The sequence below is a fragment of the Pelodiscus sinensis genome, chromosome 28, assembly GCF_052426305.1.
Source record: "Pelodiscus sinensis isolate ZL-2025 chromosome 28, ASM5242630v1, whole genome shotgun sequence".
Lineage (NCBI taxonomy): Eukaryota > Metazoa > Chordata > Testudines > Trionychidae > Pelodiscus > Pelodiscus sinensis.
The window spans coordinates 4,845,370-4,858,470 of NC_143079.1; the positions used below are offsets into that span (position 1 = coordinate 4,845,370).

The following is a 13,101-nucleotide window of genomic DNA, read 5'->3' on the forward strand; positions in this document are numbered from 1 at the left end:
GCAACGCACGCCCCTGCGCGTGAAGAACTAGGGCTCACAGACGCTTTCCTCTGGTGCATTTCCTTCCTGCCATTCCTGCCCCCCAAGACTTACAGTTTCTCTCTGGAATGGCCATACCTTCTATCCCTCTCTTGCTGGTTCTCACGGCCCACATTATCGGGCCAAAGTGATTCTGCTGTTCTGGAAACACCAGCAAAGGCAACTGCTGCATTTGGAGCGAAGTAAAGGACTGGATTCGGGAGGTGTCCACCATTTTGTGGTTTGCCTCGTTCTCTCCCCCTCCTCCTAGTGCTCTCGAGTGTGTATTGCACCCCCTCACTCCTGCACCATTCAACCCGTCTCAGAGGCAGCAGCAGTGGCGGGAAAGACCTGACAAATCCAGTTGCCTTTTTGTATTTTTCTCCTTCTGTCTGCTGAAGCTTGGCCCATTGTAAAATCCGCCCCTTTAATTCCTGGCTGCCGAAAGGAGGCCGTTACGTGAGAAGAGAAATGCACATCCAACTTGCAAGGAATATTCAATTAACTTTTAAACAAGACTGTCGGTACCCGCATGCAGAGAGATCATTTAATTGGTTTTTTTAAAATATACAGGTACTTACATTTCACAGAGGCATGTCCACTGGTACGGTAGCTGTCTTTGTGGCGGCTGCCACTGATGTCTTGTTAAATGTCAATTAAAGATCTAACTGTTCCTTGCAATTTGCATGCCAAATTAGAATCTATGACATCGTTTGCTTTGCTTATGCAATATGGCAGCCGGCCAAATTCATCCCTCTCGCATCTGCGAAGCCCCAATAAACTCCCCTTAGAAAATTCCATTGATGGCAAACGGGCTTGCATGATTGCACGGCAAGGTAAAATGAGAGGATCACATACATGCCTTGTTCTCTGAAAGCAGGAGGTAGGTAAGAGTCCAGCGGGGGGCTCTGGCTCACACCTAACGAGGGCTAATGCCCCCAGCCAGAAAAATGCTTACCTCCCCAAAGCAATCGGCTCAGGAGAGGAGCCTCGGAAGTCTCATATCCTAGGCTTGTGTGCCTGTGTTCCCCCTGCTGCTTGGAATCGTGCTACAGCCATACAAACAACACAACACTCGCGGGTTAGGAAATGCAGCCTCGCCAAACTCTTCCCAGCCTCTCCACCCCCACCCCTACTTTTAGATCTCGCTCACTCCTTCTGTGCGGCTGGTTTCTCTCGAGACGGGAGCTGCAAGGGGCAAGGAGGCAGCTGGAGCAGTGGCGCTCTGCTTTGACTGCCCTGCGTCACTGCACTTCCAGAGCGGGGGTTTTCTTATGGTTTACGCCCCTTCAAAGAGTCGCTCAGGGAACCCGCCGAGGCAAACTCAAGAGCAGCAAGGTCAACACGCCATGTCACATAAATTAGGCAGCTGGTGACTTTTAAGGCTTCCCAACCAGGGGAAACGCACGACGGCGCAGAAGAGATTAGCAGCATAAACGCTCAGGCAGTGGGAAGAAATGCTCGGGTTTCCCAGCAGGGCTCAATCCTCAGCTACCCTGAAGTCCCCGGGCTCCTGTTGAGTCCCAGCTGGAGCGGGCGGAAACGTGATTTGTGCCGCTTTGTGAAATGCTTTGCGGGAACATCTCTGGTTCAGTGACTGGTGCCTCCGAGCCAGCCAGAGCAGGGCTCCATGGAAAGCCAAGCGGGCTGTTGGGGACCTAAGTCTTCCGTCGGCAGGTCTGTTGGAGCGGCACCCACCCCGGCTCGCAAATCAGCTTTGCTTTGCCAGCTGCGGATGGGGGCAGGCAGTTCTCGTGGGGTGAGCGTCTGCGGAACTGTGTCTCTCTGCATGCCCCTTGCGCCTCCTTTCAGAGCACAACCCCACGTCAGCCCGTCCCGCTCACTCACCGGACAAGCAAAGGGTCCCCAAGGGAGGAGGGAAGCGAACAATCGGGGGTTAATTAGCTCAATCTGCTGGAGCCCTCGGGCCAAATGGAGTTCTGGGACAATAGAGCAGCCGGCAGCATCCTGGCAGCTACTGTTCTGGGGCAGCCGGGGTTCTCAGCTCCCCCTCTACACCCTCCCGCTGCAGCGACGTTTCGGGATTACTGGCAGGCACCAGGCACTCGCGGGTGTCTCGCCTGGGACAGAGACATGCTCCCTGCTGGGTTGGATCCTCTGACAGACACAGGCTGATTGGGCAGGCTGGTGGCATCCCAAAGTCGCTGGCCTCCCCCGGTTCTCCCAGTCCTGGTGCCCTTCCCTATCCTTCCCTGTGCCCTTCCTTCTCTCTCTCTCTCCACCAGAGTATCCGAATGCACGGACACTGGCAACCGTAGGGCAGGAACGGGGTAAGGATGTAAGAGCTTAACCAGTTAACCAATACACGGATGCTCATCGGTTTCTGTGACTGATTAAACTCTGCCTGCTCCTGAGCTGATGCGCGCCAGGAGCCTGCCGGATGCAGAGCATGCAGCAGGGGGCAGCCGGCACCCTGGGAGCGGAGCCAGCAAAGGACATCCGTAGAGGCACCCCTCCATCATCCTTCCCTCCCTTGTCTCTACCGGTACATCCCCAGGTCAAACGGTACCCTGTCACTGACAAGGTTTCTATCGGTTACACGGTTATGGATTGTATCGATTTTTTTACCTCTCTAGTGCGCCCCCTTGTGGTGGGGGAATGTGCAGGTGGGTATGTGGAATGGATCCTGCGGTCAGCTGGTTCTGGTACTTTGCATCCCTGCCGTGCCCAGCGGCCTGCCTAGGCCACAATCGCAGGGCCTCCGCCGCTCGGCCCCGGCAGCTGCTTTTGTGCTTCTTCTTCAAGGACCCCATCAGAGCTGGGCGCAGCCGCCGCCGGTCTGTGACCTAGCAGGCCCCGGAGCCGTTCCGGCACTTGGGTGTCTGATTTAGAGCCTACCCCCTGGCTCCAACCGCAGGCCCTGCCTTAGAGCCGGGCCGGCCTTACGGACGGGCAAACTAGGACCATGCCCGTAGCCAGAGGGTGAGGGGCAACTCGGCACGGGTGCTGCTTGTCGAAGGGGGTGGGAGGCAGTGAGCAGGGGCGGTGTGGCGGGGCCTGGCGGACGCGCAGGGGTGGGGGCACAGGCGGGAGGAAAGAGCAGGGGGTGGTATCAAGGGGGCACCCTGCAGGGGTTGGGGTAAAGGGGGCACAGGAGGCGAAGCAGGGGTCGGGGAGCCCCAGGGTGCCAGGGGAAATGGGCGGAGCTATGCACCCCGGGGTCAGGGGCCAAAACCCAAGTTCCCCCAGGGCGCCATTTTCTCTGAGGCCAGCTCTGTCCCAGCGCTGGAGTGGGAAGGGGGAAGTTTCCAGCCTCAGGAGACACCCCCGTGCTCCCACTCGTCTGGCCAGCACTAAAACTCACAGCCGAGCCACAGCGGCGGGAGGGGGGGCTCAGGCAGCGAGCACCCATCTGGGGTGGGGAGCTAGCCCCTCCTGCTGCCATGGCTCCCTTTCCGCCCTTACTGCACCCTCTGGATCTGCAGGCGTCTCGTCCCCTCCCGCCCTTCTAGCGCAGCCCAAGCCCTTCGGTCGGGATCATCCCTCCTTCCTGCTCCCCTGGCCACTGTGCGCTCCCCCCCAATCCCACACGGCTCTTTCCCCTCAACTCCCTCCGGTCTCTTCTCTTCACCTTGCCCCGGCTCCACCTCCGCTCTCATTCCCTCAGGCTCCCCGTGCCCCGGGCACCTCCGCCAGCCTCCCTGAGAGAATCGTTTTGTCGGTTGGAGCGGGGCCCGGAGCTGGCCATGCCCTGTGGGGAGCCGTGGGGTTCGGAGGTGGCCCTGGATTGGACCGAAGCGAGGGCTGGTCAGAGAGCTGTGGATCAAGCCCATTTCTAACCGACGCGCGCATGGTGCCGAGAGGGTCTGAGGAGCCGTCACTATGGACACGGCCAGGGGGAGCTCACGCCAGGTCCCGTCTGTTCCCAGCACCCCCTGATTCACCCCGGCCAGGACGAACCGTCCCTTCTTGCCGACGTGCGACACGCTGCTCCCTCCCCTCGCACGGCCTCCAGAGACCAAACACGTCTCCTGCCGGACGTCAGGGGGCCTCTGCTCAAGGTCGGCGTGGGCAGCCGCCCCCTCCCAGGCGCTGGGGTGTCCCGTGTGCGCCTCCGACATGGGTGGGAGCTATCTGCCCACTCCGTGGAAGGCCCCGTCCTCAGACCCTCAAGGGTCTGGCAAGGTTGGCAAACGCACAGAGAAAAAGCTCAGCCCTCAGGGGAGAAATTCCGGTCTCGGTACCATCGTGAGCACCTGCGGCATATGCCCATGCGCCCCGGCGCTGCCAGCCTGCTGCACCTTTGCTTTTTCTCCCCTCCAGTGAGCCAGCCACTGGGGCTCCCTCTTTGCCCCCCTTCTCCAGAGGGGAGGCCCCCCTGATCTTCCCCCCAGGACAGAAAGCTCCACCTCCGGCACCCTCACCCACTCAACAGGGCTTCTCAGGGCTGTCGCTTTTGAACCCTCTCTTTCCGGCGAGAATCGAATGTGCGTTTGCCTTCCCCTCCCTGCCAGCCCTGCCTGCCAGTGAAGAATGACTAAGGAGGTGGGTGGAAATGGAGTGAATTAAGACCGATTTAGCAGCCTGTGGTGCCAAGCGAGGGTGTCATCTAGGGAACGGCTACAGACCCAGCTGGGCATCTCCAACCCTAGTGCACTGGCAGGGAGGAAGGGCACAGTACAGCGTGTACTCAGCAAGCAGTGGTGGCTGTGATTGTGACCGAGCACGTAGCTGTGCACCGGGGTGTGAGACAAAAGGTTTTGTGTGGCCACCCCCTGTTGTGTGGGTGCACGTTCGCTTGTGCAAATTCAGGGCACCAATATGCGGTGCACCAGTGATTTTTTTTGCACTCATAATTCGTTGCACCAGTGATTTTGCATCCGCCGACGGAAGTCCAAATGGCAGGGTTTGCATAATGTCGAGGATACGGCTATGTCTACACTGCTGGTTTCTGCTGGCAGAGAGGATGCAAATAAAGCGCTGATTAGCATTTTGTCACGCTTCATTTGCATAATCTAGTCGTGCCGTTTTTGCACAGGGGGTTTTTGTGCAAAAAGGAAACATCCACACTGCTTGTTTTTGCACAAAAACCCCTTGTGCAAAAACGGCTCAACTAGATTATGCAAATGAAGTGCGACAAAATGCTAATCGGCGCTTCATTTGCATACTCTCTTCCAGCAAAAGCCGGCAGTGTAGACAAAGCGTAGGACAAGGGATTGAAATTACAGCAGGGGAGGTTTAGGTTGGACATTAGGAAAAACTTCCCACCTGTCAGGGTGGTGAAGCACTGGAATCAATTGCCCAGGGAAGTTGTGGAATCTCCATCTCTGGAGATATTTGAGAGCAGGTTAGAAAGATATCTGTCAGGGATGGTTTAGATCAGGGGTGGGCAATAATTTTCACAGGGGGGCCACTCAATGAATTTTGGTATGTAGCCACGGGTCGGCTCCACCCCCAAAGGGGGCGGGGCCTAGGGAGGAAGGGGCGGGGCTAGGGTCTAGCTCCCTCCAGAGTTGCCTGAGACTGGAGACTTTGAATTAAAAACACAGCAAAGGGCAAGCGGCTCTCAGTCCTACCACAACCGGCTTGCCTGGCAGACGCCCGGAGTTGCTGTGGCTATTTAAAGTCTCCCGGTTGCACCGCTCTCCTGACCGGAGCCGTGAGCCCTACTGCCAGGCAACGCGGTAGCAGCAGGATCACAACACGCGAGCCCTTTAAAGTGCGGCTATTTAAAGGGCTCACGGCTCTGGACCCTGCCGGGGTAGCGCCACGACCGGGAGCCAGGAGCCAATAGGATCCTGCTGCCTGAGCCGCCGCCTGGAAGTTCAGTAGCACAGGCAGCAGGATGTAAATAGAAAGCAGCCTGATGCAGTCTGCGGGCCGATCAAAGCGTTAGGTGGGCGGATCTGGCCCCTGGGCTGCTATCTTGCCTAGACCTGGTCTAGATGGTGCTTGGTCCTGCCATGAGGGCAGGTAACTGGACTTGACGACCTCTCCAGATCCAGTGTTCTCCGATTCTGTGAATATCGCCTCTTTGAACGTTAAGCCCTGCAAGTGCGTGTGAAACTGTGAAGCTTTGTGCAACGCCAAGTGCACGCGGGTGTGCCTGTGTGAATTCAGGTGTGCTGGTGAGAGCGGGTGTGAGGACACGGGGGCCACGAGGCTGCGGCTGCCTGGACACGAACCTGGCAGGCTCTGCTCTGACGAGGTGTTTAATCAGGGTCTGGCGTGCCAGACCCAGGAATTCAGACAGCGCAGCCTCATTAGAACGTTTGTTCCAGGTGGCGTGCTCCGCCGAGATCACATCTGCTCACACTCCTACTCACCACATCCCGCAGCAAGAAAAACAACCTCGCTGGCTGCATTTGAACAATGCGCAGGGAGCGGAGGACGACGCACATGGCTGCTCAGAGAGAAGGGATCGCGCACCGATTTTTCGCCCTGTCTGAGCCAGGTTCCAGTAAGCCTCCAGTCACAAAGGCAACGAGGTTGCCGGTCTCAGCTGAGTACTTATTTACTTTTCCACGTGGAAAATAAAAGTGTAATCAGTCTCAGTGGGCACTCTCTGGTCCAAAGGGATCCCGGACTAGCGAGGAGGAGGGGGAAAGCAGAGCAGGGACGGGGGCGGGAGTCAGGACTAAAATAATAGAGTGTTGTATGGATTTGGGACGCAAATACCCGTGTCACATGACGCGTTAGTATCCACTGAGCTAATGATCTAGACTTGGTAGGTCAGGCTGAAGGTGTATTGACAGAGCTGTGCACACAGGAAGCCTGGCCCACACGGGGCCTGCCACTCAAATGTTACAAATTTTAAACATCTGCCAAATTTACCCCCACGTTTAGAAGAGACACACATGCCATAGTTCCCCCCGAGGGCAAATTCTGAGCACGGAAAATCCACTGACATTGCAGACTAGTGAGCCAGTGTAAAAAAGGAGCAATCCCCCCTTCCCCTGCACACGTATCCTGTCTGCATCCGCGGGCACCCTCCAAACATCTAACCGGCTAGGGAGCAGCGAGAGCCTGGGATGCTGCCTCCCCCGACGCCCAGCTGTCTGGACAACCCTAAAAGACGAGAGGACCCATGGGCAGCGTTCGCTGTAAGCGGCGCACGTGGAGAGATTCAAACGCCGACCAGCTGCTTGGCAGAGTGCCCTCAGCAAGGGTTTTGTTTCTATTGGCGGTGCACATTCATGCACGCCTCAGTGCATATAAACTTATTCCGCACGTGGATGGAAAAATTCGCACGTGGACAGACACAATTGAGGGAACATTTCCTGTGGGGGTGATCGCCCAGCAGCACACACACAGGATGCACAGGTGTGCGCGCGCACACACACCTAACGGCACTAGCATCTACAGAGGCCCACGGCTACATCCGCCCACGCAAGCAACAATCCCTTTTCCCCGTCACACTGCGCTTCTCCCTCTCCATGAACGCGACCCACCCACTCACTGCTCTCTCTCTCTCTCCCACAGCAACTTATGTCTTATGCAAGCGCTCAGCCCTGTTCTTCAGCACCGCACGGAGCTGGAAACAGCCAAGGGAAGCGTCCTCACTGCAGTGCTAGCTCTTATCTTCAGAGATTCCCAGCCTAGCAGAGCGGATGTTTCCCTCCCCTGCCCTCCACCTGAACCAAACGAGACCTTGAGGCCCTTGCACAAGCAAAGAACTTTTCACGACTCCAGAGCAGTGTGAGACAGGCAGCCCTTGCTGAGTAACCAGTGTTAAGCAATGCACATGTCTTGACAATTCTGCGCTGGGCAGCCCAGAGATCATGGTTTCACATTGAGCAAGAGTGATACCTGGCTTGTTGGTTTTGTTTTTTGGTGATCCTGGTGTCTCTGAGTCTGAGCCCCGGGTGTTGCAATCTATAGGCACTGAGTGAGGCTGGGTGCACACTAGGATGCAACCGGACCGGAAACGCACCCGGAGCACAACCTGGGTGAAGCGGTTGTGTTGTTTCATGTGTCCAGAGTGCTGGGGAGGCAGGACGCCTTCTCCAGCGGGCCTGCCTTGTGCCGTGCGCAGTGCCGCAAGAGGCATGTGCCCAGAGTGTGTAAGGGGCATGAAGTGTTGCGTGCGATGTGTGTGTCGGCGACACTGGCTGCTGTGTGTTGTGCCCGCGCTGTGTCGATAGTGCACTGCTGATGCACGGGGTGTGCTGCGTGTGCACCGTGTGTGTTGCCTATCGAGTCAGGCAACCCCAGCCCATGAGCTAAGTGCCTGGATCTTATTCCTCTAGGTCTCTGTCCTCGGAGTGCTCTCTTTCCCTCTAATCACAGGAGTTGGAACCAGGGGCGGTGGGGGCAGGAGGGGGGTGCTACTGCACCCCCTGCCTGGAAGGGGCTTCCATCCCCTGCAGGGTTTACACTTTGCACTCTCAGCACTTCCCCCCCCCACACACACATTGTTCCCACCTCCCTGCCTGGAGAGAAGTGCATTGGTCTGTCCAGCTACCGCCTGCCCCCGTCCCATCCCACCTTTCCACACCCCCCTCCTCCAGCCACTGGACCGAAACCCCGGCGCACGTTACCCGGGGGGCATCGTAGATTTCCTCTCCCCCCCCCGCCCCAGTTCTCTCTCCTCTGAGGCTGGGGACCCCCAGGAATCTGCACCACCCCCAAGCTCCCCCAAGCTCCCCTCGCCCTGCTCCCCAAAGCGCAGACAGGTCCTCCCTGCGGTGGCATGCCCCCCCCCGGCTTTAACCTCCCCCATGCGCTGGCACGGCCCCCCCCTCCGGCTCTGACCCCCCCTCCCCGGCTCTGACCCCCCCGAGCCCGGGACGGGGAAGAAAAACTTGCGCTACCTCGAGTCCTGCGCGTCTCCTTCGCCCTCGCCCGCTCCATGGAAGCGCTCAGCCCCGCTGCGCTCCGCCCGGCCGCTTGGCTCCCGGCCCGGCCGCTGCGCCCCTCTCCATCCCCGCCAGGAACCGCTCCGGCTCGGCTCTGCTCGGCTCGGCGGGGGCGGGGCGGCGCTCCGCAAGCCCCGCGCTCATTGGCTGCCCGCCGGGAGCCCCGCCACCGGCTTTGTGTCCCGCCTGACAGCTGGGGCGGTGGGCAGGGTCTCCCCGCCCTTCCCAAAGCGGCCCCCGGCGCCCTGGCGAGGCGCAAGACGCGCCCGCCCGGTTCCCCTGCTTTGCAGCGGGATGAGCAAAGGCGGGGAGGGAGGGGGGGGGGGCTGAAATGCGGGGGGTAAAGCGGGGGGAGGGGAGGGCTGGAAAGTGTAGGGGGGGCACCGAACCAAAGTGGAAACCTGCAGAGGATGGAAGCCACCCCAGGGGACAGCAGCCCCGCCTGCCAGCCCCAATTCCAGCGCCTCTAGGTGAAGCCGGTTATGGACTTCACTGTCCAGGGATTTCCCACTTCGTGCCGGCCCCTGTGTGGCCACCTCAGACCTCACAGAACACTGGGCCGGGCAGAGTCCTCCAGAGGTCACCAAGTGCCTGGGGCCCAAGATGCAAGAATGGCTCCAGCCAGCCCTGGTCACTAGCTGGACACACATAAATGCCCCGGCGGGCACCATGGCGCCCCTGGGCTCCGCGTGGGGGACCATTGGTCTAGAACAGGGGTCTCCAAACTACGGCCCGGGGGCCGGATGCGGCCCGCGAGGCCCTCTCATCCGGCCCGTGGAGACCTTTTTGGATTCAAAGGCAGAAGAAGTGAGATTGTTTCAAAACCCATTTGAAGCAGATGTGGCCAGTTGCCCAGATGAACTGCAGCTGGAAGTCATTGAGTTGCAAGCAAATGACGTCCTTAGGGACAAGTTCAAAATAGGACTGGTGGGTTTTTACCAGTTTTTGCCCAAGGAAGACTTTCCTAATGTCAAAACTTTTGCATCAAGGTACCTTTCAATCTTTGGAACAACATACCTGTGTGAACAAACATTTTCAAGAATGAAATACGTGAAGAACAATTTGAGAACAAACTTGTCCGATGATAATCTCAGGTCACTGTTGATGTTAGGGACAACAAATCTAAAGCCAGAAATGTCTGCTATTTTGGCATCCAGGAAACAATTTCACCATTCACACTAATACAGGTGTTCATGTATAGTGTATGAATGTGTTATTAAATAATAACTGAATAAAATAATATTAAATAAATAATTAAAAACAACATCCATGTTTTGATTGTTTTTTATTTGGACCTCAAGTGTGTAGTCGGCCCCCGAACTGCTGTTTGATAGTTAATGCGGCCCTCGGGCTGAAAAGTTTGGAGACCCCTGGTCTAGAACATCCCTGACAGCGGGTGATGAAGTCCAGTGTTTAACCACCCGGACAGGTCAGAAGTTTTTCTGCAGGTCGTTTTTTGAGGATATGGCTGCTTACGCAGATACGCGGCTATCCGCTTTATAGCCACATCCGCGGAGGTCAAGGTGCATGTCGGCAGTTCCTTTTTGCGGATACAGATGGGGATACACATTCAAGTACCTAAAAGGGCATTACCAGGAGGAGACTGAAAAATTGTTCTCCTTGGCCTCTGAGGACAGGACAAGAAGCAATGGGCTGAAATTGCAGCAAGGGAGGTTTAGGTTGGACATTAGGAAAAGCTTCACTGTCAGGGTGCTTAAACACTGGAATAAATTGCCTGGGGAAGTTTGTGGAATGTCCATCACTGGAGATATTGAAGAGCAGGTTAGACAGACACCTGTCAGGGATGATTTAGATCAGTGTTTCTCAAACTTTTTTTTATAAAGTACCCCTTTAAAAATTGTAAGGACCCCCCAGTACCTACAGGTTTCAGAAGCACAAAACTTTTTTTCTACCATGGCAACACATTTGTTTAAACAGCGTAACCATAGCCAGACGGGCGATGACATTTTTGGGTGTAAAAAGTACAAAAATAATAAAGGGCTGTAAGATTTAAAACAAAAATGCAGTTTTCTCCAAATTTCAGTGGTGTGGACGTACCCCCAGACTTCTCTCGAGTACCCCTAAGGGTGTTGAGACACACGGGTCTAGACAGCTCTTGGCCCTGCCGTGGGGGCAGGGGATTGGACGCGATGACTCTCGAGGTCCCTTCCGGTTCTAGTGCTCTGTGATTCTATGATTTTGTATCCGTGCAGGGCTCTGCTTTCCGAGGCTCCTGGGCCTTGTGCCTCCGTGCAGAATACTTGGCTCCCACGTTAGCCCACGGGGAGTAATGACAACACCAGGTGCAGACCGGAGAGTCATGCCCTTCAGGTCCCGTCCTGTTGAGCCCCACACGATGAATGTTTCATAACCACCGAGTCTCTCTCTCATAGAACGTGGCGTGTAAGCAGCGATACCAATCGCCCGTCACTATCTTCCATCTCCTAATCCTTGCTGGGAAAACTCCCGCCCGCACTCCACCGGGAGGAAGGCAATAACGGCTCTGGGGCACTGGTCTGAGCCAGCGGACCAACAGCCTGCCTGCAGAATTGTCGGAGCAGCCTAACGAAGTGCAAGGATATTCAAGGATCTCGATTCGGTTCCATAAGACACCTCCGCAAACCTTTAGCAAGGCAAACACAGCCTGTACAATCCAGGACAAATTTCATTTCTCTCCATCCTTCCCCTCACTGTATTTAGGACAGGTCTTAATCTCCATTAAATTATAGAGAATTAAAGGATTAAATTATAGGATTTTAGAGTCTTATGATTGTATAGGATATAAGGTCTGTATAGGAGCTTAGAGTTAACCTGTGGAACTCCTTGCCAGAGGATGTTGTGAAGGCCAGGACTTCAAATTCATTAAAAAAAGAGCTAGATAAATTCATGGAGGATAGACTCATCAATACTTAGGTAACAGGAGAGGGATAAGTGGATGAGTCCCTGTTCTGTTCACTCCCTCTGGGGCACCTGGCATTGACCACTGTCGGCAGACAGGACCCTGGGCGGGATGGACCTTTGGACTGACCCAGGCTGGTCGTTCTTATGTTTATTTGTTTTCCTTGTGGTTGCTCCTGTTCTTTCCAGAGACCCCAGCCATCCTGCGGATGTCACTGTGCCCACTGAAATGTACAAACTCCTGCTAAAAGCCAGCCCCTGTCCTAAAGACTTTGTAAAGCACATGGGCAGTTCTTCAAAGCCCCACTGATCTCATCCCTGTTTGGTTCTGCAGGGTTTTTCCTCCAGAGAATATTCATTGCAGGTGAGGGATGCTGGGGTGTGTGCAGGCTCCACAGACGAGTCTCGAGGGCTCCGAGACAATCTCCTACCGAGTAAGTCACCCGACTTATGTGCCGGGCCGCCGATGATTGCGGGGATCAGGGGGAACTGCCCCGGGGCTCAGCAATTCAAAAGGGCCTGGGGTCCGGGCCCTTAAATCAACACCAGAGATTTGTGTTAACTGGGGTGGGGGACGGCCCGGTCTGGGCGGTGCTGAGGACTGACCGCCCCAATCTCACAACTTTCACCCTTCCAAGAGCGCGGAGCCCCACCTTGCTCAGGGGCCCGGCCTTTCTGTGGGCCCCGCCCCCCACGTGTGTGCCTCAGTTTCTCCATCTGAAAAATGGGGGCTAATATATGGAACGCAGTGAAGATGATCACTCTTATTTGTTGCTAGCGCAGTGACACCTAGGAAAGACCTAGCCTCATCGGAGGAGGCGCTGACCAATCAAAGAGCATGAGAAAGTTGCCGCCCGGTTTGCGTGTTTGAGTCACAGTGATGGGGGCGGGCCTGTAATGTGTTTGTTCGTGCACATGGCAGGTGGACACATAGTCGTGCGGCCGTGTCTGCACTGCACCAGAAGGGGTGTTCTTCCTTAATGGGGTTGCAGCAGCGTTGACAACTTGGCAACTCGGCTTTTAACTTGGGGGTGTGATCAGGGCCGGATTAAGGGGGGCCTAGCTGGGCAGCTGTCTGGGGTGCCAACCTATGGGGGGCACCTGATGGCAGCTATAAGGGGCGCCGTACGGTCAGCTCTTTAGAGCTGCCATCAGGTGCCGCATGCCCGGGGCTGGAGGCTGCATGGCGCCTGATGGCAGCTCTAACGGGCACAGCATGCTGGGGGGCGGAGCTGCGCCTGCACCATGCGCCCGAGGGTGGAGCTGCATGTGTCATGCGCCCGCTGCCCGGGGCACAGGAATGGCTCGAGCCGGCCCTGGGTGTGATGGGTAATGTTCCCCACAACCCACTCCCTCTGCTCATCCT

The 13,101-nt window shown here is 56.5% G+C and overlaps 1 protein-coding gene across 2 annotated transcripts in view; it reads right to left on the bottom strand.

Annotated features, from left to right (window-relative positions):
* Positions 1-9,007, bottom strand: part of LZTS1 (leucine zipper tumor suppressor 1) — a 48,573-nt gene extending 39,566 nt beyond the window's left edge. The window contains exon 1 of one of the 2 annotated variants that reach the window (XM_075910947.2): positions 8,793-9,007. The gene's annotated coding sequence lies outside the window, so the exon portion shown is untranslated. Of the gene's footprint in view, positions 1-599; positions 2,124-8,792 lie in introns of those variants that run through there. The other variant, XM_075910949.2, reaches the window with a different exon arrangement.
* Between the last annotated feature and the right edge of the window lie 4,094 nt (positions 9,008-13,101).